Genomic DNA, 26,547 nt, shown 5'->3' with positions numbered 1-26,547 from the left:
GACCCCATGAAGTCAGCGTGTTGGTGCCAGGGATGAGGAAGAGGGAGGGAAGTCCTCTTTGCCCCCCCCCACTTTCAGCTGTAGAGTCAGTAGGGAAGTCAGGTGGGAAAGCTGCAACATTTCCTTTCAACTCCGGAAGCGGTGTGGCCTAGTGGAAAGAGCACAGGCCTGGGAGTCAGAGGACCTGGTTTCTAATCCCAGTTCTTCCAAGTGTCTGTTGTGTGATCTTGGGCAAGTCATGCAACTTCCTGTGCCTCAATTTCCTCATCTGTAAAATGAGGATTCAATATCTGCTTTCCTTTCTACTGAGACTGTGAACCCCATATGGTACAGTTGCTGGATCTGTTTCTACTCCAGCACTTAATACAGAGCTCAGAACATAGTAAGCACCTAACAAATAAGCCAATTACTGTTATTAACTCTTCTTGTTTAGGATTGTTGTATTCATCATCATCAACATCATCATCATCATCAGTGACATTTGAACACCTAATGAGTGCAAAGCACTGTACTAAGCCTTCAGGAGAGTTCATTTGAAGCAAAACACAGTCACTGCCCTCCAGAAGTTTACAATATAATGAGGTGGACAGACAATCAAAAATATTTACAGAGAGTGGGGGCAGGAGGAAGAATAAAGCTATAACAGGAAGTATTACTAATGCTTCAGGATGAATCTAGGTTATATTGTTCCATTTAAGGTGAGACTGAAGTCAGAGAAATTAGAGTCTAGTCTGGGAAATATTACCTAGTCCAAACCTAAAATTAAACAGTCTGAACCGCAGGCAAAAATTGTACCTCTATTTTTTCTGAAGCAGTGCTGCTGAGCCTCGGAAAGCCCCAGCTGGTTTGTTTCTTTCCTGCTTCTTTTTTCTGCCTTTCCCCGAACCCTGGGCTCTCTCCCCAGCTTGACAAACCCATTTCAGTGTAACCCGGGGGCCAGACTCTGGCTCTGATGCAATGACTTTTCCCATTTATGTGCAGTGAGGTTGAGCAGAAAGCATAGAAACTTTCTGGCTGGGGAAGGGCTGAAGCGCTGTTGGATCAGCAACGTCTCCACCGAGTTTCTTGGAGGAAAGAGCTCGGAGCTAGGGTTTGGGACTCCTAGATTAAGCCTTACCAGGTAAATCCGACAGACAATTACTCTCCCCCTCCTTCAAAGCCTTATTGAAGGCACATCTCCTCCAAGAGGCCTTCCCTGACTAAGCCCCCCTTTCCTTTTCTCCCACTCCCTTCTGCTCAGCCTGACTCGCTCCCTTTGTTCTTCCCCTCTCCCAACCCCACAGCACTTATGTACATATCTGTAATTTATGTTAATGTCTGCTTCCCCCTCTTGACTGTAAACTCATTATGGGCAGGGAATGTGTCTGTTTATTGCTATATTGTAGACTCCCAAGTGCTTAGTATAGTGTTCTGCACACAGTAAATGCTCAATAAATATGACTGAATTCCAAACCAGGGTTTTTCATCATTCCCCGACTAAGTCCCTCTTACTCTTACTCCCTATTACTTCTGCAAAGCCTATCTGTACCCTCTAAGCACTTTCTATCCACCCCACCCTCACCCCACAGCACTTATATGCAGATCAGTAATTTATCTGAATGTCTTTCTCCCCTTCTAGGATGTAGGCTCCTGGTGGGTAGGGAATGCCTTTACAAACTCTCTTGTATTGAACTCTCCCAGAGCACTTAGTACAATGTTCTGCACACAGTAATTGCTCAGTAAGTACCACTGATTGACTGATTGATTGCAGTTCAGTTCCCCCACACTGGGACAGTGAGGGGCTTTATTGGATTAGGAAAAAAAATAAGAAGTCAACTAACTAATTTACTGAGATGCTTGTTACAAATGCAACCTGCAGTATCATTACCAGGGGATGCTGAAGTTGGGGGTAGATTTTTATTCCTGGTGGACAGTTTGGGAAAATGGGCCCAGAGAGACTGAGTTCCTTGCCCAAGGTCACACAGCTAGTTAGAAACAAGACTGGGGTACCATCCTCCCCAGCCAATTTGAAGATGCCTTTCTAGAAAGAAAAGAATCGACGGCTGCTCTTATCAGCGTGCTGATGATCTCCTTGATCAGCAGCCTCAGTTACCAATCAATCAATGAATGATATTTATTGAGTGCTTATTGTGTGCAGAGCACTGTACTTAGTTTTTGAGGGAGTACAATTCAACAGAGTTGGTAGACTGGTTCCCTGCCCACCAGGAGCTCACAGGATGGAGGGGAGACAGACATGGATATAAATAGATAAATTACAGATATGGACATAATGGCTATAGGGCTGACAAAACAATCCAAGCTCCAGGGCGATGCAGAAGGGAGAGGGAGTAGAAGAAATGAGGTTTAGTCAGGAAAGGCCTGTTGGTGGAGATGGGATTTTAATAATAAGTCTTTGAAGGTGGAGGGAATTTCAGGTCAGAGGTAGGTCGTGGGCAAGGGGTGGTGGCGAGATAGATGAGATGAAGGTACAATAATAATAATAATTATTATGATATTTGTTAAGTGCTTACTATGTACAAAGCACAGTTCTGTCAATGCCTAGGTTGTCATTAATAAGTGTGACTGGGCTAAGTGGGCCCAAACCCCACATATATGCGGTGGGGCTGAGGGTGTGAATATCAAGCTCTAAAAACTCCAAGTGCACGGATGATGCAGAAGGGAGAGAAAGGGGCAGAGAGGGCTTAATTGGGGAAGGCCTCTTGGGGTGATGTGATTTCAATATGGCTTTGAAGGTAGGGAAGTGATGGTCTGTTGTATATGGAGGTGGAAGGTGTTCCAGGTCAGAGGGAGAGCATGGGCAAGGGCTTGGTTGGCGGTGAGATAGAAGAGATTGAGGTGCAGTGAGTAAGTTGGCACTGGGGGAGCGAAGCGTGCAAACTCCTTTTCCTCATCTTGAAGCTACGTGGCCTAGTGGAATGAGCATGGAACTGGGAGTCAGAGGACCTGGGTTCTAATCCCAACTCAACCACTTGCCTGCTTTGTGACCTTGGTCAAGACCCTGGACTTCTCTGTGGCTCTGTATTCTCATCTGTAAAATGGGGATTCAGTATATGTTCGCCTTACAACTTAGACTGTGAACCCCATGCGGGTCTACGTCCAACGTGATGATCTAATATCTACCCAAAATCTTCCCTTGTTCTTGGCACCTACTAAGTGCTTAACAAATGCCATTCATATTCTTCATCTTCCTCCTCCTCCTCCTTCTCTTCCTCCTCTTCCTGTCTTCCTCCCTTCACCCACTTAACACGGTCACAGGTAACAAATAAGCATCAGATCAAACTGATGGATTTTATGGGATTCGGGCCTATTTCTCTTGACCTTGATGGTGACATGCATCTTTTATTTGTAATCTTGGACTGAGAACAACCGACAAATGGTCTGATAGGAAACAAAAGCAAACAATAGACTCACTTGAAAGATACAGTGAATAGGATTTAATTGAATTTTTTTTTGGTGCAGACATTGATTTGACCCTGTATGACACAGAGAGTAAATCATTAGGGGAATTAATACACATTAAAATGCGGTTTATTATCATGGAACTTTTATTGTGCTTGTAGTTGTGTTTTTTAATTATTATTTTAATGACTTTCTGTATTTCAAATAGTGATAAATCTATTTTATTTTTTTAAATGAATGGACTGTAGTTTTACAAGGTGATGTGTAGAGCGGTGCCGTTGATGAATACGGTCCTTCGTTAATGAGAACGAACAGATTAGAAAGGCTGAAAATGGACCGATTTACACACTTTTTAAAAAGCCAATTAATATCTTAACCATTAAACACAAATGTATATAGATTAGCCTCAGAATCTTGTCTCTTCGCCTGGCCCCATTCGATGGCGGAGAGATTGCTTTTCCCAGCCCTATTGGGTGTGTATGTCTGTGTGTGTGTGCACGCCGTGGGGGAACTCTTAAATCAAAAGAGCAGGGGCCTGTTAAAACTGAGAAATGGAGAATTGGGGCTGCCACAAATATCTCTCTCCTCTCCACCACTCAGCATCTTCTGGCCACCGGGGAGGCTTGGGAAAATGAATTGAGGCTAAAGATGTTGTGCTGGGTTCTATCGGAACGTAATCTCACTATAGCAGAACTGCAAAGACCTCCCCGTGTGGTTATGGCAGAATTTCAGTGAGTCATCAGCGTCCTCGATTGACTGATGATGATTTCGAAAAGCCTCCAATGTACTCTCCCAAGTCCGGTGCTCTGCTTACAGCAGGTGCTCAATAAATATCATTGATTGATTGATTCCTACTCTTCCCAAATCGATTCCTACTCTTCTGCTAGCAGACCCCAGACTTACTGCTTCTCTGAAACACACCTCCTCTTTCCTGCTCTTGTTCCTCATCTTATTCACAAGAACTTCTGCTCTCTCTCCTGCCTTTGACCTTCCAAAGGCCTGGACCTCTTAGTCAGTCGGTGCCTTGGAGTGACTTCTGAGCCAATCGGAACATTTGGCCTTACCCAGAGAGCAGCTATGCCTATCCATCAATCAGTCAATTGTATTTATTGAGCACTTTCTGTGTACAGAACATTGCACTAAGTGCTTGAGAGAATAATAATGATTGTGGTATTTGTTAAAACACTTACTATAATAATGTCGGTATTTGTTAAGCGCTTACTATGTGCCGAGCACTGTTCTAAGCGCTGGGGTAGACACAGGGGAATCAGGTTGTCCCCCGTGGGGCTCACAGTCTTAATCCCCATTTTACAGATGAGGTAACTGAGGCACAGAGAAGTTAAGTGACTTGCCCAAAGTCACAGAGCAGACAAGTGGCAGAGGCGGGATTAGAACCCACATCCTCTGACTCCTAAGTCAGATGACATAACTGAAGCACAGAGAAGTGAAATGACTTGCTCAAGGTCACATAGCAGACAAGTGGTGGCATTGGTAGACGTGTTCCCAGCCCATAACAAGCTTACACTCTAGAGGAAAATACTAGTTCTTTTTAAATAATTAATAATAATGATAGTGTTTTTTAAGCACTTACTATGTTCCAAGCTCTGTATAAGCACCAGGATAGATCCCAGATACTCAGATCCCACATGAGGCTCACAGACCAAGTAGGAAGGAGATCAGGTATTGAATCGCCATTTTACGAAGGAGGAAACTGTGGCATTGAGAAGTTAAGTCTTGCCTTGCCCCAGGTCACACAGCAGGCAAGTGGCAGTTTGCACTGTCCACCAGCCAGAAGCTTCTGTCCTCGTTGAATGGCTTTAATTCAAAGCTGCTTTCGACCGATTTGACTCCCTTCTACTTAGTACTTTAGCTAGGTCACTGCATCTCTTTGAGGCAAGTGATCATTCCCCTCATATTTTGAGGCCTTGGGTTTAACTTGGGTTTGAAATGTAAAACTGCGGCCTTAATGTGCTACCTCCTTCCCACTTAATCCTCACTGCACTCACTGCCCCAGGAGAGAGATGACTAAGAGTGACGAGAGAATATGACTGGAACCCTGCCAAAAATCTGCTCCTCGTTTACACGTTCTCAGGCCTGAAATCCTCATTTCCACAACCAAGGCTTGGCCATTATCTACAGACTGTAGACTGTAAGCTTATAATGGGCAGGGAACATTTCTGCTAAATCTGTTGTACTATCCCAAGTGCTTAGTTCAATGCTCTGCACGTAGTAAGCGCTCAATAAATACCATTGATGGAGGGAAACGCCCTTCATCTAACTTTGAAAGAGGTCATCAGTGAAACTTGAACTCTGGTTTACCTGATGATACTTTAGTCTCCCTAGCTCATTCTTACTAACTTCTTCCCAGTCTCTTCTGCCTATCCGGATCCATCTTTCTGTTACATCAGTATGGGGGACTATTTTAAACCCAGCAGAACTGGCCAGAAGTGTATTTCAGCCAATTTCAGCTTTAATGGCAGACACCCCAATTTTCTGCTTTGGATGCTGCTAGCTGTAGGAAATCTCCTCGGCCTCCTCGGGGCCCGCAGTTCTGATGTTCACCTCTCTCAAAAGTCTTGATTGAGGTTTCAGAAGGGAAAGGGGGATGGAAACAGGAAACCAGACATAATATGTTTTCAACAACTGGGCTGCCACCCTAAGGATATCTTTGGGGCTAAATATGCTTCTTTCTGAATTATTGGGCTTCTCTGTTACAGGCTTGTTTACAGAAAGGAAAGTGATTTTTGCTTGGAGGGAAACGTTTTAAATTCATTTCTCGCTTTTGGAATACCGTACAACTAGCATTCAGGATTTCAAGCCTTAAGGCCAGGGAGAGCAACGATTTATAGTTAATAAATGCACGGGGTGCTTATTTCATATAATGCAGTTGTCCTTCGTAGTCGAAGAAGATACCATTGACGGTGAAATTCAGCCGAGCGCCCTTGTGCCTGAAAAGGCCAACGAGCGACCTACATGCCCAGCCACATTGTACTGCTTCTTCTACACAGTCATGACAGTAACTTTGGTATTCGTTACGTGCTTACTCTGGCCCAATCCATCAACTGCTGTGACCAGGGAATATGTCTGTTTATTGTTATGTCGTACTTTCCCAAGTGCTTAGTACAGTGCTCTGCACACAGTGAAAGCGCAGTAAATACAATTGACTGGCTGACTCGAGTAGATACATATGGCCAGGTCAGACACAGGATCTGTCCCACATGGGCCCAAAGTTAAAGGGGGAAGGAGAACAGATATTTAATCTCTATTTTACAGATGAGGAAGCTGAAGCCCAGAGAGGTCAACTGACTTGCCCAAGGTCACACAGCAGGCAAGTAGCAGAGCAAATTAAAAGCCAGATGTCCAGACTGTCAGCCCTTTGCTCTTTCCATTAGGTTCTGTTGTTTCATAAAAAGCTTGTACCCTATTGTGTCGTATGGTGTTTCAGTGCCTGTCATTGTTTTCACTTTTCCTTCTATGTTTCTTTTTCCTTATGAAGCTTTTACTCAAAAAGAAGCACTCCTTCTTGATGGCCTTATACCCATTTGGCCTGTCCTCTGCAATTGACTCCCAGTTTTCAGCTGGAATCCATCACTGCGTGAGGTTTTGATTTACCAGGCCCTTAAAACATTTCCTCTGCCCTACTTGTTTTTAGTCTCTCCATTTCAGAACACCACAGAACAGTTCTTCGGGTATCTGGCTGCCATGCATTCTCCTCACGTGTCTCACCCGGTGTTAGCTGAGGGGTGGTGAGCTGAGGTGACCCACGCCAACCCACTGCCGGTGGCAACAGAAATCCCATGGAAGAACTGTGCGATGGTTTCCTTCATGCCATCTATCCTTGTGGTTAGACAGAGGTCTTCTAAAAGCCATACTTTCTTGTTCAGGGAAATCTGTGTGAAGAAGGAGATGCTGGTAAAACATGTTTGTGGGCTAATAAACTTTAGAACTTATTTGCAAGGTTGATTTTAATAATAGACACTAATTTGCATTGGGCGTGATGACCTTCGGATGCGCTCCAGGTCTCTGCCCAGTTGTAAGTCACATCTTCCCTTATGGAAAAAGTGGTTGAATTTAAGAACCGGTATTCCCGTTGGAGTTTTTCCTGGGCATTTATCAGATTAATCAGTACATTTTCACCTCTTTGGGTGGCTTTCTTGCTAATGTGATTCAAAAGAACATAAAATTATTTTTCTTCCTATTGATGTCTCTTTCTTGTAACCTTTTGAAGAACAGGCTTCCTTTCTAAATGTTTGATATAGTATGCATGACATCAAAAGCTACAGGGGAAGATTTCTTTGATGGACTACATTTTCAGCAGTTAGAGTAGCTCTCTAGGTGCCACGGAAAGAGGCTTCCAAGCTCCTATCTTTAATTTGACTGGCTGACGTGGCCAAGGATGAAGAGACAGAGGAGGAAATCTCTCGGTATTTATCTTTCTAAAGACCGATGGAAGAGGAATTGAAAGTGACTGAGTTTAGGACCCTAAGCCCTGGGGAAAATTGATTCAGACTTATATTGTCATGTCTCTGTATGTTTTATGCCGGGTTTGTGTAAATCTAATTATGTTCTACCGTATGCCTGTCCATTTCAATGTTGTCTGGTATTAGAGTTGGTGAGGGATGGGAACTGTGCCGGTTGATTTTGCTTTGCTTTGTTTGGTGTCCAACACCATACTGGGTGCATAAAGTTGCTTAATAAATAGTGCTTGCTGATATCCTGGGCTGATTAGCCTCCAGGTATTCCTGCAGCAGGTGCCCAGCTGCCAGCGCTTGTTACCTGGGAGTTACAGTAGGTACTTCTGAAAAGTCACCCCCTCCACAGAGCCTTCCATGATTAATCAAACTCCCTCTTTAATGCATCCCCCGTTCCCACCTTGCCATTCAGGTATCTCTTCATATATGGATTTGTATTTTTTGATTCCACTGTACCGGTAGTGCTGCTCTCAGCTAGCTTTGTCCTCAGTTGGATATTTACTCGTTTTCCCCATTAGATAAGATCCTCAAAGGCCAGGATGGTATCTGAGTCAATCAACAGAAATTTTTTGAGCAGCTACTATAATGCAGAACCCTAAGCACTTGGGAGAGTACAATAATGGTAAAAGGCACAATCTCTAACTGCGGAGGCAGACATGAAATAACTTACAAACAGAGAAGATAGGTAGATGGATAATTAAGTGTCTGAATAAAAGAGAGCATACACTGAAAGGTTGAAGAGTGTGCTAAGTGAGTGCATAGGTGCCCAGGTAAAAATTGCAAGGCTATGACCTGGGGAGAAAAAAAAAACTAAGCAGGGAAGAAGTCCTGGAGGAGGTCTGATTTCAGGAGGGCTTTGAAGATGAGCGTTCATTCGTTCATTCATTCATTCAATCGTATTTACTGAGCGCTTACTGTATGCAGAGCACTGTACTAAGCGCTTGGAAGGTTCAGTACAGCAACAGAGACAATCCCTGCCCACAAAGGGCTTACCGTCTAGAGGTGGGGAGACAGATATCAAAACAAATAAAGAGGCATCAGTATAAATAAATAGAAGTGTAGATACATACATATACACAAAAGTGCTGTGGGGCGGCAGTGGGGGGAAAGAGCAAAGAGAGCGAGTCGTGGTAATGTGAAAGGGAGAAGGAGCTGAGGAAAAGGGGGCTTAGTCTGGGAAGGCCTCTTGGAGGAGGTGCACCTTCAGTAAGGCTTTGAAGCGGGGAAGAGAGATTGGTGGATTTGAGGAGGGAGGGCATTCCAGGCCAGAGGTAGGAGGTGAGCCAGGGGTCGGCGACAAGACAGACAAGATGGAGGCACAGTAAGAAGATTAATACCACAAGAGTGGAGTGTGGGGGCTGGGATGTAGAAGGAGAGAAGGGAGGTGAGTTAAGAAGGGACAAGGTGATGGGCAGCTTTAAAGCCAATAGTGAGGAGTTTTTGTTTGATATGGAGGTTGATAGGCAACCACTGGAGATTTTTGAGGAGGCGGTGACCTGCCCTGAGCATTTCTGTAGAAAAATAATTCAGGCAGCAGTGTGAAGTATGGACTGAAGTGGGGAGAGGCAGGAGGTTGGGAAGTGAGAAAGGAGGCTGATGCGGTAATCCAGATGGGATAGGATGAGTGATTGTACTAACATGGTAGCAGTTTAGATGGAGAGGAAAGGGAGGATCTTGGCGAAGTTGTGAGGGCGAGACTGACGGGATTTGGTGGTGGATTGGATATATGGGGTGAATGAGAGAGCAGAGTCAAGGATGACACCAAGGTTACAGGCTTGTGATATGAGAAGGATGGTTATGCCATCTACAGTGACGGGAAAGTTCGGGAGAGGGTAAGGTTTGGGAGGGAAGATAAGGAGATGGTATGGTCTAGTGAATTTCAAGTGGGAGGAAGTTCCTTGCAGTTGGATGGCAAGAGCAAGGTGGCTAGCATGTCAGGGAAGCAGTGTGTTCTAGTGGAAAGATCACAGGCCTGGGAGTCAGAAGACCTGGGTTCTAATTATGGCTCCACCACTCGTCTGCTGAGTGACCTTGCCCTAAGTTCTCTGTGCCTCAGTTTCCTCTTCTGCAAACAGAGATTCAATACCTGTTCTCCCTCCTACTTGACTGTGAGCCCTGTGTGACCTGATTATCTTATATCCACCCCAGTGCTTAGTATAGTGCTTGGCATTTGGTAAGCACTTAACAAATGCCACAGCTATTATTATTATTATTATCATTAGATGGGTGATAGTTGAAACAAGGCTTATTGAGAAGAAAGTGCTCTTGGAAGAAATAAAGAGCATCAGCTGGGTAAGGTTGGAGAAGAGAGTTGATAAAAAAGAGGTAAAGCTCTTGATGGTGCACCTTAAAGTTTAGGAAGAAGCATGGTCTAGTGAAAAGAGCTCAGGCCTGGGAGTCAGAGGACATGGGTTCTACTCCCGGCTCTGCCACATGTCTGCTGTGTGACCTTGGGTAAGTCTCTTTACTTCTCTGTGCCTCAGTGACCTCATCTGTAAAATGGGGACGAAGACTGTGAGACCCATGTGGGACAGGGACTGTGTCCAACCTGATTACCTTGTACTTACCCCACTGCTTAGAATAGTGCTTGACACATAGTAAGTGCTTAACAAATACAATTATTATTATTATTATTAAAGCCAATAGTCAGGAGTTTTTGCTCGATGTAGAGAACCATTGGAGGGTCTGGAGGAGTTGAGAGACTTGAGCAGAAGGTCATTCTACAGAAATGATCCAGGCAGCAGAGGGAAGTTTAGATAGGAAAGGGGAGTGATAGGAGACAGGGAGATCAGTGAGGAGGGTAATGCAGGGGTCTAGCCAGGTTATGATGAGCTCTTGGATTAGAGTGGTCTCTGCCTTGATGGAGACGAAGAGGAAGATCCAGGAAACCTCGTGAAGGAAAATCTGCCAGAATTAAATAAAAGATTAAATGAGGGGATTGAAAGAGATCAGGAAGCCGTGGATAATATCAGGGTTGTGGGCTTCAGGGACGGGGACGATGGAGGTTTGTCAACTGTGATGGGAAGGTCAGTGGAGGAGTAGATTTGGGAGCAAAGATAGTTTTGGGGAGGCAGCCTAGCTGAGGGGTTCAGGTTTGGGGAGGCAGCATGGTTTAATGAAACGGGCATAGGACGGGGGATCAGGTGACCTGAGTTCAGCCCACCACCAGCCTGCTCTCTGACCTTTGGCAATCAGCCAGTGGTATTTATTGAGCCCTACTGTGTGTGCAGAAGTACCAAGTGCTTGGGGAGTACAATATAATGAGAATAATTATGGTATTATTATTATTAATATTACAATAATGGTAGACGTGCTTCCCTCCCACAAAGAGCTCACAGTCTAGAGGGGGAGACAGATGTTAATATAAATAAATAAATAATGAATAATATACATAAGTGAGGGGACTGAAGGTGGGATGAATATCACAGGCTTAAAGGGTACAGATACCACCTAACTTCCATGCTTCAGCTTCAGCTTCCTCCTTTTTAAAACGGGGATAGATTGAATATCTATCAGATTGATATTATCTATCAGATAAGATTGATATTATCTATCAGGTAACTATGTTCAATGTGTTAATCATGTGCTTGCCCTGGAGTTTAGCACATAGTGAACACTTAATGATTGCCATAATCATTTTTAGCCACATTTTGCTTAAGGTGCCTGGCCAGGTATTCATGTGCAGATGTGAGAGGAAGTGTGAAGTAGCAAAGGAGGTGAGAGGTCTGGGCAAGAAGTGAGATATAGGTGGGAGTCATCCGCAGAGAGCTGGTAGTTGAAGCCATTGGGAATTTTTTTTGCCTGTAGAATCCTTAAGAGCTCATGGGCACTCAATAAATATTGTTGATGATGCTAATGGTGTGTTCGTGTGGTCATATTTTACACACACGCATAAACATCCTCAGCAGGACACAGTTTACAGCACTTCTTCCACTTAGACACAGAGTTATGCCTCCTTTCACCTTCTTCAGAACACTTATTTTCAGAAAAAAGCTGATTTTTACACTGCAGCTCACACTTTTTTCTTGCTTTAGGATTGGCGTCATGGTCAGTACTTCCTCCTTACCTGTCATAGCTAGAAGAGGATGTGGGGATTTGGGCTGCACCCCGCAAAGGTCCACAGACATTTTCTTCTCTGTTTTCAGTGTTTGTGACTTCTGTGGCACTGACTCCTCATCTTTAACTGTGTTTCTAATTGCAAGTGGCTCTCTGAAGAGGCCTTGCATGTTTCTGGTAGAGCAGAGGGGAGGAGGTGGAGGCCCCATCTTCTAGGGCTGCCTTTGATATTCCCTTTGTTTGCGACTCTCCTCTGGAATTAGGTTCTTTGTAGATAATTGGATTCCATTATGAGGTGTTAGGGTGCTGTAGAGCTGTCGCTGCAGAGGAGCAAGGGGGGTTTTGATCAATGGCTTCTTTTTGAATCTTGGATGTGTTCATTTGAGAAAGGGTTGCCTCTGTTTTTATTAGTTTTATTGGATTTCGGGGTTGTTGTGATGTGGGGTTGTGAGAGGATTTTTTTTTCAAGTAAAGTGTTTGTAAGCGGCTTTGGCTCAGGGGGTGTGTGTGTGTGTGTGTGTGTGCGTGCGTGTGTGATTTCTTCTTTCTAGTACCCTGTCAACCACACTCCGCTGCAGGGAGTTTCTTCCCAACCACCTCTGCGTTTCCTCTGGTCTCCTCTCATAAACCACAGAGTTAGGGTGGCTGTTTGAATGGCCTTATAAAAGACATTTGGGTTTTCAGATGACACGCCCCTGCCATCCAGTAGGCATTCAAGGCTAGTTGCTTTTATGTCCGCTATTTTCATTTATACTGCTGGCCCCTATCCCCTGCTGAGGCACCTGCCATCAAGTTCTGTGGCTCAGACTCGGTGCCCGAGTTCACAAGAAGCTGGGAAGGGAACACAAAGGCTTTGGAATAAGCTGGGGAGCTGGGACCCCCAAGAGGAATGCTTTAGAATCGATCTGGAGTTGGCGTAGTTCCAGAATATAGCCCGTGTGACATCATCATGTTACACTGTGTGCCCGGCCCGTGTATTTACGAGGGCCACCTGTGGCCATTCCCCAAGGGGGGTAGGTAATCCCCTGAGATTGGGTAGTGCCAAGCCCCTTCTGTTCCTAGAGGTCTTGGGGCCCCTATTCTAGAGGCACTGTGGGGACCCTGTCTCAGGCCTCCCTCTCATTAGGAGAGAGTGAAATTAGGTTCAGGAATCCTCCTCTGCCTGACCAAGATTCAAGGTGGCTGACTCACGGGCCACCCACCATCACCTCCTGGGAATACTATTTTCTCATCCCTTCCTGGGCCGACTTCTTGATCTCCCCAAGGATGTTTGGACACAGAAGCAGCACGGCCTAATGGAAAGAGCATGGGACTGAAAGTCAGAGATCTGAGTTCTGATTCTGGCCCTGACACTTGTCTGATGTGTGACCTTGGGCAAGTCACGTCTCTGTGCCACAGTTTCCCCATCTGTAACATGGGGATTAAGACAGTGAGCTGTTATGTAGACAGGTACCAAGTCCAACCTGATTATCATGTATCTACCCCTGGGCTTAGTGCAGTGCCTGGTACATAGAAAGTGCTTAACGAACACCAGTTTAAAAAAAGACACAGGAGATACAGTTCCAGTTGTGATCAGACCGCAGAACTCACCTGGAGCCCTTTCAGTTGAATTCCCTTCTAATCTCCAGGCTATTTGGGGTTGGGTTTGGGAAGACCCAACCCTGCTCTTACCTCCGAAGAGTTTAACTTCCGGTTCTCAGGATGGGACAGAGATCTCACCATTGTGCCCTCCGGGTTCTCAGCAGGACGCCTAGCCCTCCTGCCAGGGCAGACTGTGCAGATTATGGGATATCTTTTGAAGATTCCCCCCAGAATTTCCCCCAGTTGCTCAGAACCCTCCATGCTGATGGGAAATGTGTCCTTCCCGTGTAATGGCCAAGATGGCACCCAGGTCTAATTCTCATATCTTATCGAGTGTTCCCTTTCCTAGGCAGAATTGGCAGTAGCAGCCAATAGTGCAATGTGCCAGAAATGCCATCAGCACCATCGGAATTCCCTAGAGAGGGAAATGGCCCTGCTATCGGTTTTCCATCCTGAGTGGTGTTGGGCTGAGAACCCCCTGGTTTGGGGCTGCGGGGGAGGGTGGGCTGTGTTGAGCAGAGGGGGCCAGTGGGTGGGTGGTGATGGTGCTTGTCAGCAATGATGAAGCAGAGAATGGGCTGGCATCGCCCCCAGATTCTCAGTGTCTGCAGTCAGCCAATCAATCAGTAGCATTTTGGAGCCCCTACAGTGTGTAGACCACTGTACAATAGAATTAGTAGACACCCTCCCTGCCTTCAAGGAGCTTATGGTCTAACGGGGAGAGAGACATGTAAGAAACCAAGAGATCGGTAACGGGACCTAGGCCTTGTCTTTGGGACTTGAGCCCCGCAGGCTCCTGAAGGCGACGATCAGGTCAAACTGGTCTCCCCATGCGCGACCTACTTTTGGCCAATTCCCAAGCTGCTGTTGCTGTTTGGGTCGGCCACTGCTATATTTAATGAACTCTGCATCAGCACTGTGGGCCTACCCTACCGGCACAGTGGACGAGAGATGCATTTTCCGTTTGTGCACGGAATTAATTGGATGGGAATATCTTGGGAGCATGTTTTCCTGCTGATGCCAGAGATGCTAACTGGGTGCTTCCCAGGAACCTCTCTACTGGCAGGTCTGAGGAAAGCGGCTTGGTCTAGTGGAAAGAGCTCAGGCCTGGGAGCCAGAGGACCTGGGTTCTAAGCCTGGCTCCAACACTTTTCAGCTATGTGACCTTGGGGAAGTCACTTAACTACTATAATAATCATAGTAATAATAATGATAATTGTAATGATAAGAACTGAGATATTTAAGTGCTTAGTATGTGCCAGGCTCTGAGGTAGTTACAAGATAATCGGGTTGGACACAGTCCCTGTCCCACCTAGGGCTCACAGTCATAATCCCCATTTTACGGATGAGCTAACTGAGGCTCAGAGAAGTGCCTCAGTTTCTTCAATAGTAAAATGAGGATTTAATACCCGTTCTCCCTCCCACTTAGACTGTAAGCCCCATGTGGGACAGGGACTGGGTCCAACCTGATAAACTTGAACCTACCTCAGCACTTTGAACAGTGCTTGATACATAGTAAGCACTTGACACATATCAAAACAAACACACAAGCAAACAAAAACCCATGGCCACTTCCCCGGAATCAGCGGGAGGATCTTCGAGTAGAGGGAATTGAGGCAAACACAATCTTACACTGGTGCTGAGTTGTTCTTAAAGTTTCTTGAGGTGATGAAAGATGAGAATGAGTTGTTCTCAGTTCCTCTGAGACACTTTCAAGTCTCCCAGCTTTGGCTCTGAACAGTTTATCTTGTCTCACTACCAGGCGAAGTCCCCAGATACTTAGGGTACTTGGCCCATGGCTCCTGAGTCCCTGCCCATGGAGGTCATTCATGATATGTGGTGGACTCCCCCAGTTGGGAGCAGCCACACTGTGGACAAAGAGGGCATATTAATGTCTGTCTTCTCCTCTATCCCCTCCTAGCCCCACAGCACGTATGTACCTATCTGTAATTTTTATATTAATGTCCCTCTCCCCTCTCTAGACTGAAAGCTCATTGCAGGCAGGGAATGTGTCTGTTTATTGTTATACCGTACTCTCCCAAGAACTTAGTACAGTGCTCTGCACACAGTAAGTACTCAATAAATACGACTGAATGAAGGAAGGAATGAATGAATGGACTGTAAACTCCTTACGGTCAGGGAATATATCTGTCACCTTGTATTCTCCTGAGCGCTAAACACAGTGCTCTGCCCACAATAAATGCTCTGTAAATACCACTGATTGATAATACTCATTCTTTCAGATCTTCCTGCGCTATCAATCAGTCAGTGGTATTGATTGAATGCTTACTGTGTGCAGAGCACTAAACTAAACATTTGGGAAAGTACAATACAGCAGAGTTGGTACATGCGATCTCCACGCAAAGATTTCAGTTTATCGGGGGAGACAGACATTAAAGTAGATTAGGGATAGGGGAAATAGTAGAGTATAAGAATATTTACATATGTATCGTGGGGCTGGGCTAGATATCAAAGCGCTTAAGGGGTTCGCCGCCAAGCGGAGAGTTGACCCAGAGGGGAGACCAGGTAGAGGAAGGGCTTAGTCAGGCAAGACCTCTTGAAGGAGATGTGACTTTTGGAGGGTTTTGAAGGTGAGCATGGTGTATTATCGGAGATGAAGGGGGAGGAATTCCAGGCTCAATGGAGACCATGGCCACGGTGCTGGTAGTGGGATAGGCAAAATCAAGGTACAGAGAGTAAGTTGGCATTAGTCTGTCAGTCAGTAGTATTTATTGAGCACTTACAGAGTGCAGAGCACTGTTCTAAGCACTTGGGAGAGTATGGTATAACAATATAACAGATACCCTGCCCACATCGAGCTTACATTCTAGAGGGGGAGACAGGCATTAATATAAATAAATAAAATTGAAGATAGGTTAGAGTGTGGAATGTGTGGGTTGGAGTGTAGTAGGTATGAGAGAAGCAGCATGGCTTAGTAGAAAGAGCGCGGACAAGGGAGCCAGAGGTCGCGGGTTCTAATCCTGGCTCCACCGTTTATCAACTGTGTGACTTTGGGCAAGTCACTTCTCTCTGCCTCAGTTACCTCATCTGTAAAATGTGAGCCCCACATGGGACAACCTGATCACCTTGTATCTACCCCAGCACTTAGAACAGTGCTTGGTACATAGTAAGCGCTTTATAAATGCCGTCATTACGATTATTATAATTATTAGGTGAACAGCGAGGTTAATTAGGAGGGAGAGAGCTGATTGAGCGCCTAAGAGTCGATGGTGAGGTTTCAGTTTGACGCAGAGGGGGTTGGCCAAACTTTGGAGCCATTCGAAGTATTTATTGAGCACTTACCAAGCACTGTATTAAGCCCTTGAGGAGGTTACCACAGCAACCGGGTACACATTGCCTGTCCTCAAAAAGCCTACAGTCCTAGACAGGTAAAACATGATTTGCAAATAGTGGGAGCTGAAGGAGAAGCAAGGATGTAACAGGAAGCAGCTTGAGTACGTCCTGATGAAAATACTGAATAATGTAACTTGTTTATAGAAAGCCCTGCTCTTGGGAATTTGCTGCAAGTGGCAGCAGGGGAAGGGCCTGTCAGTAGCCCCCAGTCAGACTTCCGTTAAAGTGCCAGAGAGTTGGCTCCGTTTTGCCTCTGCGCTGCCCATCCCCTCCCTCTTGGCATGAGCGCTTCCCTGCCCAGCAGAAACTCCCTTCCCGTTCTCCTCCTCTCTCTGCTCTCAGCTTTATCCCGGTCCAGTTCCTGGGTTGTTTCCTCTGGGGGAATCACCAGTTTTTCTCCAAATTGGCTCAGAAACCACTGGGAGAGCTGTGGCCAACTCTGAACTAAAAGAACAGCCATCAGTGTGAATCCTTGCTCTCCTGTCTCCCACCGGAAGAATCGACGGCCATTGGCTCGCCAACCTGTTGAATTTGCTGCACCCAAACAAGTCTCCTCTAGATCAGGCGCCTGTAGCTTGTGGTATTGAGTCGTCCCTTGGTCTTTGTGGCTTTGGACTTCTGTGTGGCCCAGAAAGGAGGAAACCTCTTGCATCTGGGTTGATGACTGGATGAAGAGTGGATAGAGCATGGGCCTGGGAGTCAGAAGGTCATAGGTTCTAGTCCCTGCTCCGCCACTTGTCTGCTGTGTGACTTTGGGCAAGTCACTTCACTTCTCTGTGCTTCTGTTACGTCATCTGTAAAATGGGGATTGAGACTGGGAGTCCCACATGGGACAGGGACAGTATGCAACCCGCTTTGCTTGTATCCACCCCAGCGCTTAGTACAGTGTGTGGCACATAGTAAGCACTTAACAAATACCATGATAATAACAATAATAATTATCATTAAGACATTGAGAAGCAGCATGGCCGAGTGAATAGAGTACGGGCCTGGTAGTCAGAAGGACTTGAGTTCTAGGCCCAGCTTCACCACTACTATGTGACATTGGGCAAATCACTTAACTTCTCTGTGCCTCAGTTATCTCAACTGTAAAATGGGGATCAAGATTGTGAGCCCCATGTGGTACATGGACTGTGTCCAACCTGTTTAGCTTGCATCCAGCCCAGTGCTTAGAACAGTGCCTGACACATAGTAAGCGCTTAACAAATACCATAAAAAGAGGCTTGACAGGAATTGTGTCATGTGCAGGGATGGGTTTCCCAGGGTGGGTCTGCAGGATGTCCAGTTTGTTATTGGGGTGCTGATTTCAGAATCTTGGCCTCCTGATGATGCATCACTTCAAGTCTTTCGCTCCTCAAGAGAGATGGAGGGACGCCATGAGATCAGATCCCAGAATGTTTATTGTTTGAAAAATACAGTCCAATTATTGTTTGTAAAGTGAGATGTGCAATGGATTCTGGGAAAATTTATTTTCAGTGTAAACATGTTGGTTAGAAGTCATTAATATGACATTCACACAACTCTAATAAAGTACATAACACAGAGATCTGGCACCATTGAAATACCCAGAGGACATTAAGTATGAGTCTTAAAACCAAGAGTATTGAAAACAAGATATTTTTACCTCTCGTTTGGGAGTAATATAATTGCATTTTGTGGCTCTAGCAGATGCTGGGGCCAGCTGCTAGAAGAGCCTTGGCTTTTTTTTTTTTTCCTTAGCTTTGGTCCCATACAGATAAAACCCTTGTAGAGAACTCTCATAAAAAAAAACTTTTTTTTTTATTATCTCATAGTTGAAAGGCCTATTTTGTGTGTACATAATATCCGAGATTGTGTGGACTGTAGACATTTTTATTATAAGGGCTCTGGAGAATAAACAACAAATGTTTTTTTTGAGTCTAATTTGAGGCAATAAAACATTCAAGCCAGCGCTGCTGACCTTTCTCTCCCTCACCTAGCGTCATCCCCATCTCTTGGAGACAGAGGCTTGGGGCAGGCGTAGCTGATGGGTGACTCATTTTAAGGCCCAGTTGTCCCATGCTGGAAAGACTGGTGGTGGTCAGCTCTCTGATCCATTCCTTTTGGGGGGAAACTGTGGGAATTGGGCTGCCTTGTCCAGAGTTTGCTCCCGGGACTGGGCAGGGCAGCCGGGAAAGGGAGTCCAGGCAGACTGCCTGCTGGATTTGGGGTAGTATTTTGCACTTGGATTTGTACCCTTTATTCACCCACCCTCGCCCCACAGCCCTTATGTACATATCCAGAATTTATTCATTTATATTAATGTCCCCTCTAGACTGTGAACTCTTTCAATCGGTCAATCCGACTGGGCACTGACTGTGCGCAGAACAATGTACTAAGTGCTTGGGAGAGTCAATGTTGATAGACAAATTCCGTGCCCACATGGAGCTTACAGTCTAGAGGGGATGCAGACGTTAATATCAATAAATAAATTATGACTTTGTATAAAGGGGCTGTGGAGCTGAGGGAGGGGTGAATAAAAGGTGGAAATCCAAGTTGCAAGGGCGCCGCAGAAGGGAGTGGGAGAAGAGGAAAAGAGGGCCGTGTCAGGGAAGGTTTTTTGGAGGAGATGTGCCTTCAATAAGACTTTGAAGGTGGGGAGAGGGATGGTCTGTCGGATACGAAGGGGGCAGGGGGCGTATCTACCAACTCTGTCATACTGTACTCAGCCAAGCGCTTAGTACGGTGCTGTACACGGAGTAAGCGCTCAATAAATATGATTAATTGATGGATTGAATAACTGATTGAAAGGAGATGGAATCTCCGTTGCCTACCCGGAACCCACACGGCCTCCACCCCACTCAACACTACTCCCTAAATTAAACAGTGGTTTTGTTGAGAGCTTACTGTGCGCAGGACACTGCACTAAGCGCTCGGGGAATACTGTGCAATAGTATGGGTTGACATAATCTCTGCCCACAAGGAGTTTAGAGACTAGAGGGGGAGGCAAACACTAAAATAAATTCCAGACGGATACGCACATAAACCTTGAGCAGCTATTTCCCTGAAGTGCCTTCCCTGAGAGAACATAAGCCAGAACATCCCCTCTGAGGCAGGTGGAAGGCAACCTTTGGGGGAAGAGAATCCCATTTGATCCAAGATGCCTCTTTTGCACACCTCAAATTCAGGAGGTAAACCCCAACTGAGAAGCAGTGTGGCCCAATGGAAAGAGTATGGGCCCGGGAGTCAGAGCACCTGGGTTCTAGATCCTGGCTCTGCCAATTGCTTGCTGTTTGACATTGGGCAAGTCACTTCAGTTCTCTGTGATGTTCTATCTCCTATTTAGCCTCCGCCCCCCTGTGTGACAAGGACCGCGTTCACTCTAAATCATATTTACCCCAGCTCTCCCAGTTCTCACCCCAGCGTTCGACACATAGTAAGCGCGTAACCTAAACCATTGAAAAAAAACAAAAACAAAGAGGCCCGAGTTGAGATGGATATAGGCCCAGTCCAAGGCTGGATTTCCACCTACTGTAAAGGAATTGTAATAACTAAAATAATAATAATAATATTAGTTATCCTCTTAGTATTTGTTAAGCGCTTACTATGTGCAGAGCACTGTTCTAAGCGCTGGGGTAGATACAGGGTAATCAGGTTGTCCCACGTGAGGCTCACAGTTAATCCCCATTTTACAGATGAGGTAACTGAGGCACAGAGAAGTGAAGTGACTTGCCCACAGTCACACAGCTGACAAGTGGCCGTATCCAGCAGTGTTCTATGTGCTAGAGTAATAATAATAATTATTATTATGGTATTTGTTAAGTGCTTACTATGTGCCAAGCACTGTTCTAAGCACTGAGGTGGATACAAGGTAATCAGGTTGTCCCACATGGGGCTCACAGTCTTCATCCCCATTTTACAGATGAGGGAACTGAGGCACAAAGAAGTTAAGTGACTTGCCCAAGGTCACACAGCAGACAAATGGCAGAGGTAGGATTAGAACCCATGACCCCGAAGCCTGCACTCTTTCCACTAAGCCACGCTGCTTAAGTAAATCAGGTTAGACACAATCCCTGTCCCTCATGGGGCTCACAGTCTAAATAGGTGGGGGAACGAGTATTGAATCCCCACTTTACAGGTGAAGAAACTGAGGCCCAGAAGAGTTAAGTGACTTGCTCAAGATTATACAGAAGGCAGGTGGTGGAGCTGGGATTAGAACCCAGGTCCTGTGACTCCCAGGCCTGTGCTCTTTCTAGTGGGCCATGCTGCTTGTCATACTACTTGTAGGGCCAGAAGCAGGCCCCCAGAGTAGGCCTGCCTGTAAAGGGGGATTTCGGAATTCTTGGAGTTTCTATCGGAGGATCATTCCCAGCCTGTGCTGCTAATTCCTGACTTTGGGAGTGAAGGAAGATGCGGTAACCACTCTGTGTGGTCCTGGAGCTCTGTTTTATGAGCCAAATAATAATAATAATAATAATAATGTTGGTATTTGTTAAGCGCTTTCTATGCGCGGGGCACTGTTCTAAGCGCTGGGGTGGACACAGGGTAATCAGGTTGTCCCACGTGAGGCTCACAGTCTTCATCCCCATTTTACAGATGAGGTCACTGAGGCACAGAGAAGTGAAGTGACTTGCCTGAGGTCACACAGCTGACAAGTGGCAGAGCTGGGATCCAAAGAGAGCCTGCAGTCTCTGGTGCCTCTTGGGAGAGGAGCAAGGAAAAGTGTGGAAGTGTTCCGTTCCCACCGTGGGGCCCCTCGGAGGCCTATGTTTCCCAGCTGCCAATGGCCCGCCCGAGCCTCAGGTCTGTGCTAGGTTGTCCCGTGCCGGTACCCCAGCCACCCGAGGGCCTGGAGGCACGTCCTAGCTCAGAAGGGAGTGCAAAAATCGAAACTTTCCCTGAGCTGGTTAGGATTTGAATCCAAGACGTGGCTCAGGGGAAAGAGCGCGGGCTTAGGAGTCAGAGGTCATGAGTTCGAATCCCGGCTCTGCCGCTTGTCAGCTGTGTGACTGTGCGCGAGTCACTTCACTTCTCTGTGCCTCAGTGACCTCATCTGTAAAATGGGGATTAACTGTGAGCCTCACGTGGGACAACCTGCTTACCCTGTATCTACCCCAGCGCTTAGAACAGTGCTCGGCACATAGTAAGCGTTTAACAAATACCAACGTCATTATTAGATTAAATGATGTGAGGGATTAAGTGGTGCTCCTGGGCGGAGGCCTTGCTGGGCTGGGCCCAGAGCACCCGACTGGCTTCTCGGGCATCGAATGCGTGGCTCGCCCGCTGCCGTCGGCGCCTCTCTGCCTTGCGCTTACATTACCGCCGCCCTGGGAAGGAGCCAGATGCCAAGGACACGATAAAGGGAATTTGTAGGATTGCTTTGGAGGAAAATTCACCCTCCCCAGCCGCTGCTCTACGGCGAAGACACACCGCAGAGGCCATTTTTCTTTTTGGAAAGGACAAACCAAGCACTTAGATTTCGCAGATTGGACATCCTTTCTTTTGGAGCTGGGGTGAATGATCCCTGCCCGAAAGGAGATTGGGTGGGCTTGGCTCCAGGGAGGAGACACCAGCTCAGCGCTAAGGGCTCACGAGAGGAGCAGGGAGGGAAGAGGAACGGAAGAGCAGAAGAGCTGGCTAGAGTACAGGCCTGGGAGTCGGAAGGATCTGGGTTCTAATCCCAGCTCTGCCACTTGTCTGCTGCGTGACCTTGGGCAAGTTACTTCACTTCTCCGTGCCCCAGTTCCCTCATCTGTAAAATGGGGATTACGACTGTGAGCCCCATGTGGGCCGTGGACCGTGTCCCACCTAATTATCTTGTATCTACCCCAACATTTAACAGTTGCTTTCGACCTTCTGAGGGAGAGCCGGGCCCCGTCGTCCCAGAAGCCTCTCTTCCCACTCCAGGACGAGGGCGGTACTCACTCTCGTGAAGAGCTCTGATGCGTTGCTAAAATGGCCAGGAGTTGCAGCACACAGCACTGATTCCGTTGGTTGACGGGGTGACTCCGTGAGCCTTATGCCGCTGTCGTAAGCAGGATCCAGGAGCGGGCGGCCCCTTCCTTTGCCTCCGAGTTCAGACCCAGGCATCGTTCATTCATTCATTCATTCATTCATTCATTCATTCATTCGTATTTATTGAGCACTTACTATGTGCAGAGCATTGTACTACGCGCTTGGAAAGTACAGTTCAGCAACAAAGAGAGACAATCCCTGCCCACAATGGGCTCACAGAGTAGAAGGGGGGAGACAGACATCAAAACAAGTAAACAGGCATAAATAACATCAATAAAAATAAATAGAATTACATATATATTTATATTTGTATACATATAATATGTTATATATGTATGTTATATATATATACATCAGAACAAGTAAAACAGGCATTAATATAAATAAATAGAATTATAGATATTTACGTATATGCACAAGTGCTGTGGGGCGGGCAGGAGGGCTAGAACAAAGGGAAGGAGTCGGGGCGAGTTGGAGGGGAGGAGGAGCTGAGAAAAAGGGGGTGGGGAAATAATAATAATAGTATTATTTTTAGCAATAATAATAATGTTGTTTGTTAAGCGCTTACTATGTGCCAGGCACTGTACCAAGAGCTGGGGTAGATACAAGCCAATCGGTTGGACACAGTCCTGTCCCACATGGGGATCCGTCTTAATCCCCATTTTACAGATGAGGGAACTGAGGTATAGAAAAGTTAAGTGGCTTGCCCAAGGTCACAGAGCACACAAGAGGCAGAGTCGGGATTAGAAGCCGGGTCCTTCTTACTCCTAGGGCCATGCTGCTTCCCTGGGCTTCACTTTCTTCATCTAATAATGCTAATAATAATGTTGGTATTTGTTAAGCGCTTACTATGTGCAGAGCACTGTTCTAAGCACTGGGGTAGACACAGGGGAATCAGGTTGTCCCACGTGGGGCTCACACACTTTTAATCCCCATTTTACAGATGAGGGAACTGAGATGCAGAGAAGTGAAGTGACTCGCCCACAGTCACACAGCTGACAAGTGGCAGAGCTGGGATTCGAACTCATGACCTCTGACTCCAAAGCCCGTGCTCTTTCCGCTGAGCCACGCTGCTTCATCTGTATAATGGGAATAAGATACCTGCTCTCTGTGTCACAGACTGTTAGTCCCAGGTAGGACAGGGTTAGTGTATCATCTGATTAGCTGGTATCCTCCACAGCACTTGGCCCAGAGTAATAATAATAAACATCAACACATAATCAACACCGTAGCGATTATTCTTATTAATGCGTGACTCCGGAGGGGGAGTCATTGTAAGCCACCTCATTAGTGGTTCTGGCCAGCTAGTTTGCTGACTTCACTTTCATTTGGGTTTTTTTTTCTCTGTTTGTTTGTTTTTTATGGTATTTGTTAAAGTGCTTACTATGTGCCAGGGACTGTAATAAGCTCTGGGGTAGATACAAGCTAATCAGGTTGGACACAGTCCCGGTTTCACATGGGCCTCCCAATCTTAGTCCCCATTTTACAGATGAGGTAACAGGCATAGAGAAGTAAAGTGATGGGCCCCAAGGTCGCACAGCAGACCAGTGATGGAGCTGGGATGAGAACGCAAGTCCTTCTGACTCCCGGTCCTGCTGCTTCTCTATTGTTTGCTTGTTTGTTTGTTGATTGCATTCGTTAAGCACTTACTACGCGCCAGGCACTATTCTAAGTGCTGAGAAGCTAGTCAGGTTGAACACAGTCCATGTCCCACCTGGGGCCCATAACTTTAACACCCTCATTTTACAGATGAGGTAACTGAGGCACGGCAAAGATGAGTGACTTACCTAAGGTCACGCAGCAGACGTGGCGGAGCCAGAACTAGTACCCGGGTCCTTCTGCTTCCCAGGCCTTTGCTCTATCCACTAGAGAAGCAGCGTGGCTCAGTGGAAAGAGCCCGGGCTTGGGAGTCAGCGGTCATGAGTTCGAATCCCGGCTCTGCCACTTGTCAGCTGTGTGACTGTGGGCAAGTCACTTAACTTCTCTGTGCCTCAGTGACCTCATCTGTCCAATGGGAATTAACTGTGAGCCCCACGTGGGACAACCTGATAACCCTGTATCTACCCCAGCGCTTAGAACGGTGCTCTGCGCATAGTAAGCGCTTCACAAATACCAACATAATTAGGCCATGCTGCTTCTCTTTTCAGGTTTCATTCTTGTATTTATGAGTCTCATTTGGAATGGTGAGATGCTTGCTTGCTGTGTGATCTTGGGCAAGTCATTTAACTTTTCTATGTCTCAGATTCCTCATCTGTAAACTGGGTATTAAATACCTGCTCTCTCTCCTACGTACGATTGGGAGGCACATGTGGGACGGTGACTGTGCCTGCCCTGCTTATCTTGTCTCTACCCCAGCGCTTAGTATAGTGCTTGTCTAATAGAAAGTATTTAACAAATAGCAGTTATTATTCCTATAATAATAATAATTGCATCCCTAAGCTCCCATCTCAGAGTCTCACTTGGAGAGTTTCCAGTACTCTACCAATCTTGACTACGGGAGGGTGAGTCAAGCAGAGGCAGATCCATTCCATTCCTAGCTTGGGCAGCGGCTAGCGAGTGGAAGGCAATCTGCTACGGGTCAAAACTCACCTGTGCTGGATGGCAGTGGCATGGAAGAGAGTCGAGGGCGGGCTCTCAAGTTGTTTACTTAGAGAAGCAGCGTGGCCCAGTGGAAAAAGCCCGGGGTTGGGAGTTAGAGGGCATGGGTTCTAATCCCGGCTCTGTCACTTGTCAGCTGTGTGACTTTGTCAAGTCACTTAACTTCTCTGTGCCACAGGTACTCCATCTGTAAATTGGGGATTAAGACTGTGAGCCCCGCATGGGACCACCTTAACAGATACCATTATTATTATTATTATTATTATTATTACTGCACAGAGGAGGCATTGGTAAACCACTTATGGATTTTTACCAAGAAAACTCCAGGGACACACTACCAGAACGATTGCAGATGGAGGTGGGGGATTCTGGAAGAGATGTGTCCATGGCGTCGCTATGGGTCCGAGACAGCTCGACAGCATAAGACAAGACAATGCAAGTCCTTAGGCTATGGGATTTAGTTATCTGGTTAGGGGAGAATTGACCCACTGAGTAGTAGTCTCAGGGAAGCAGCGTGGCTCAGTGGAAAGAGCCTGGGCTTCGGAGTCAGAGGTCATGGGTTCGACTCCCGGATCTGCCACTTGTCAGCTGTGTGACTGTGGGCGAGTCACTTCACTTCTCTGGGCCTCAGTTACCTCATCTGTAAAATGGGGATTAACTGTGAGCCTCACGTGGGACGACCTGATGACCCTGTATCCACCCCAGCGCTTAGAACAGTGCTCTGCACGTAGTAAGCGCTTAACGAATACCAACATTATTATTATTATTATTAGTCCTTAGGCAGAAGTAGGCTCTTAATGGCCCAGAGGAATATTTTTCACAGAACAGTACTATCACTCATCAGAAAGTTCAGGTAATGATTATAAAAGATATATCCAGGGCTGACTTTAGATGATAAGTAAGTGAGGCAGCCGCCTCAGAGCACATTCGTTCATTCAGTCGTATTTATTGAGTGCTCACTGTGTGTGGAGCACTGTACTAAGCGCTGGGAAAGTACAATTCGGTAACAGAGATCATCCCTACCCAACAACGGGCTCACAGTCTAGTAGGGGGGAGATAGACGAGAGAACAAAACAAGTGGAGAGGCATGTGCTTGGAACTTGACAGCTCTAGG

At 46.3% G+C, this 26,547-nt stretch overlaps 1 protein-coding gene and 1 non-coding gene across 8 annotated transcripts in view; both read left to right on the top strand.

The window, feature by feature from the left end:
• The window catches only part of CAMTA1 (calmodulin binding transcription activator 1), a 1,175,303-nt gene that overhangs the window by 298,837 nt on the left and 849,919 nt on the right, over positions 1–26,547 (top strand). The window lies entirely within an intron of this gene.
• LOC114812740 lies at positions 25,277–25,414 on the top strand. The gene has a single exon (XR_003760391.1). It is a non-coding gene; the product is annotated as a small nucleolar RNA SNORA7 (small nucleolar RNA).

Source organism: Ornithorhynchus anatinus, chromosome 5, assembly GCF_004115215.2.
Source record: "Ornithorhynchus anatinus isolate Pmale09 chromosome 5, mOrnAna1.pri.v4, whole genome shotgun sequence".
NCBI classification, from domain to species: domain Eukaryota; kingdom Metazoa; phylum Chordata; class Mammalia; order Monotremata; family Ornithorhynchidae; genus Ornithorhynchus; species Ornithorhynchus anatinus.
This window is presented reverse-complemented; position numbering and strand designations above follow the sequence as displayed.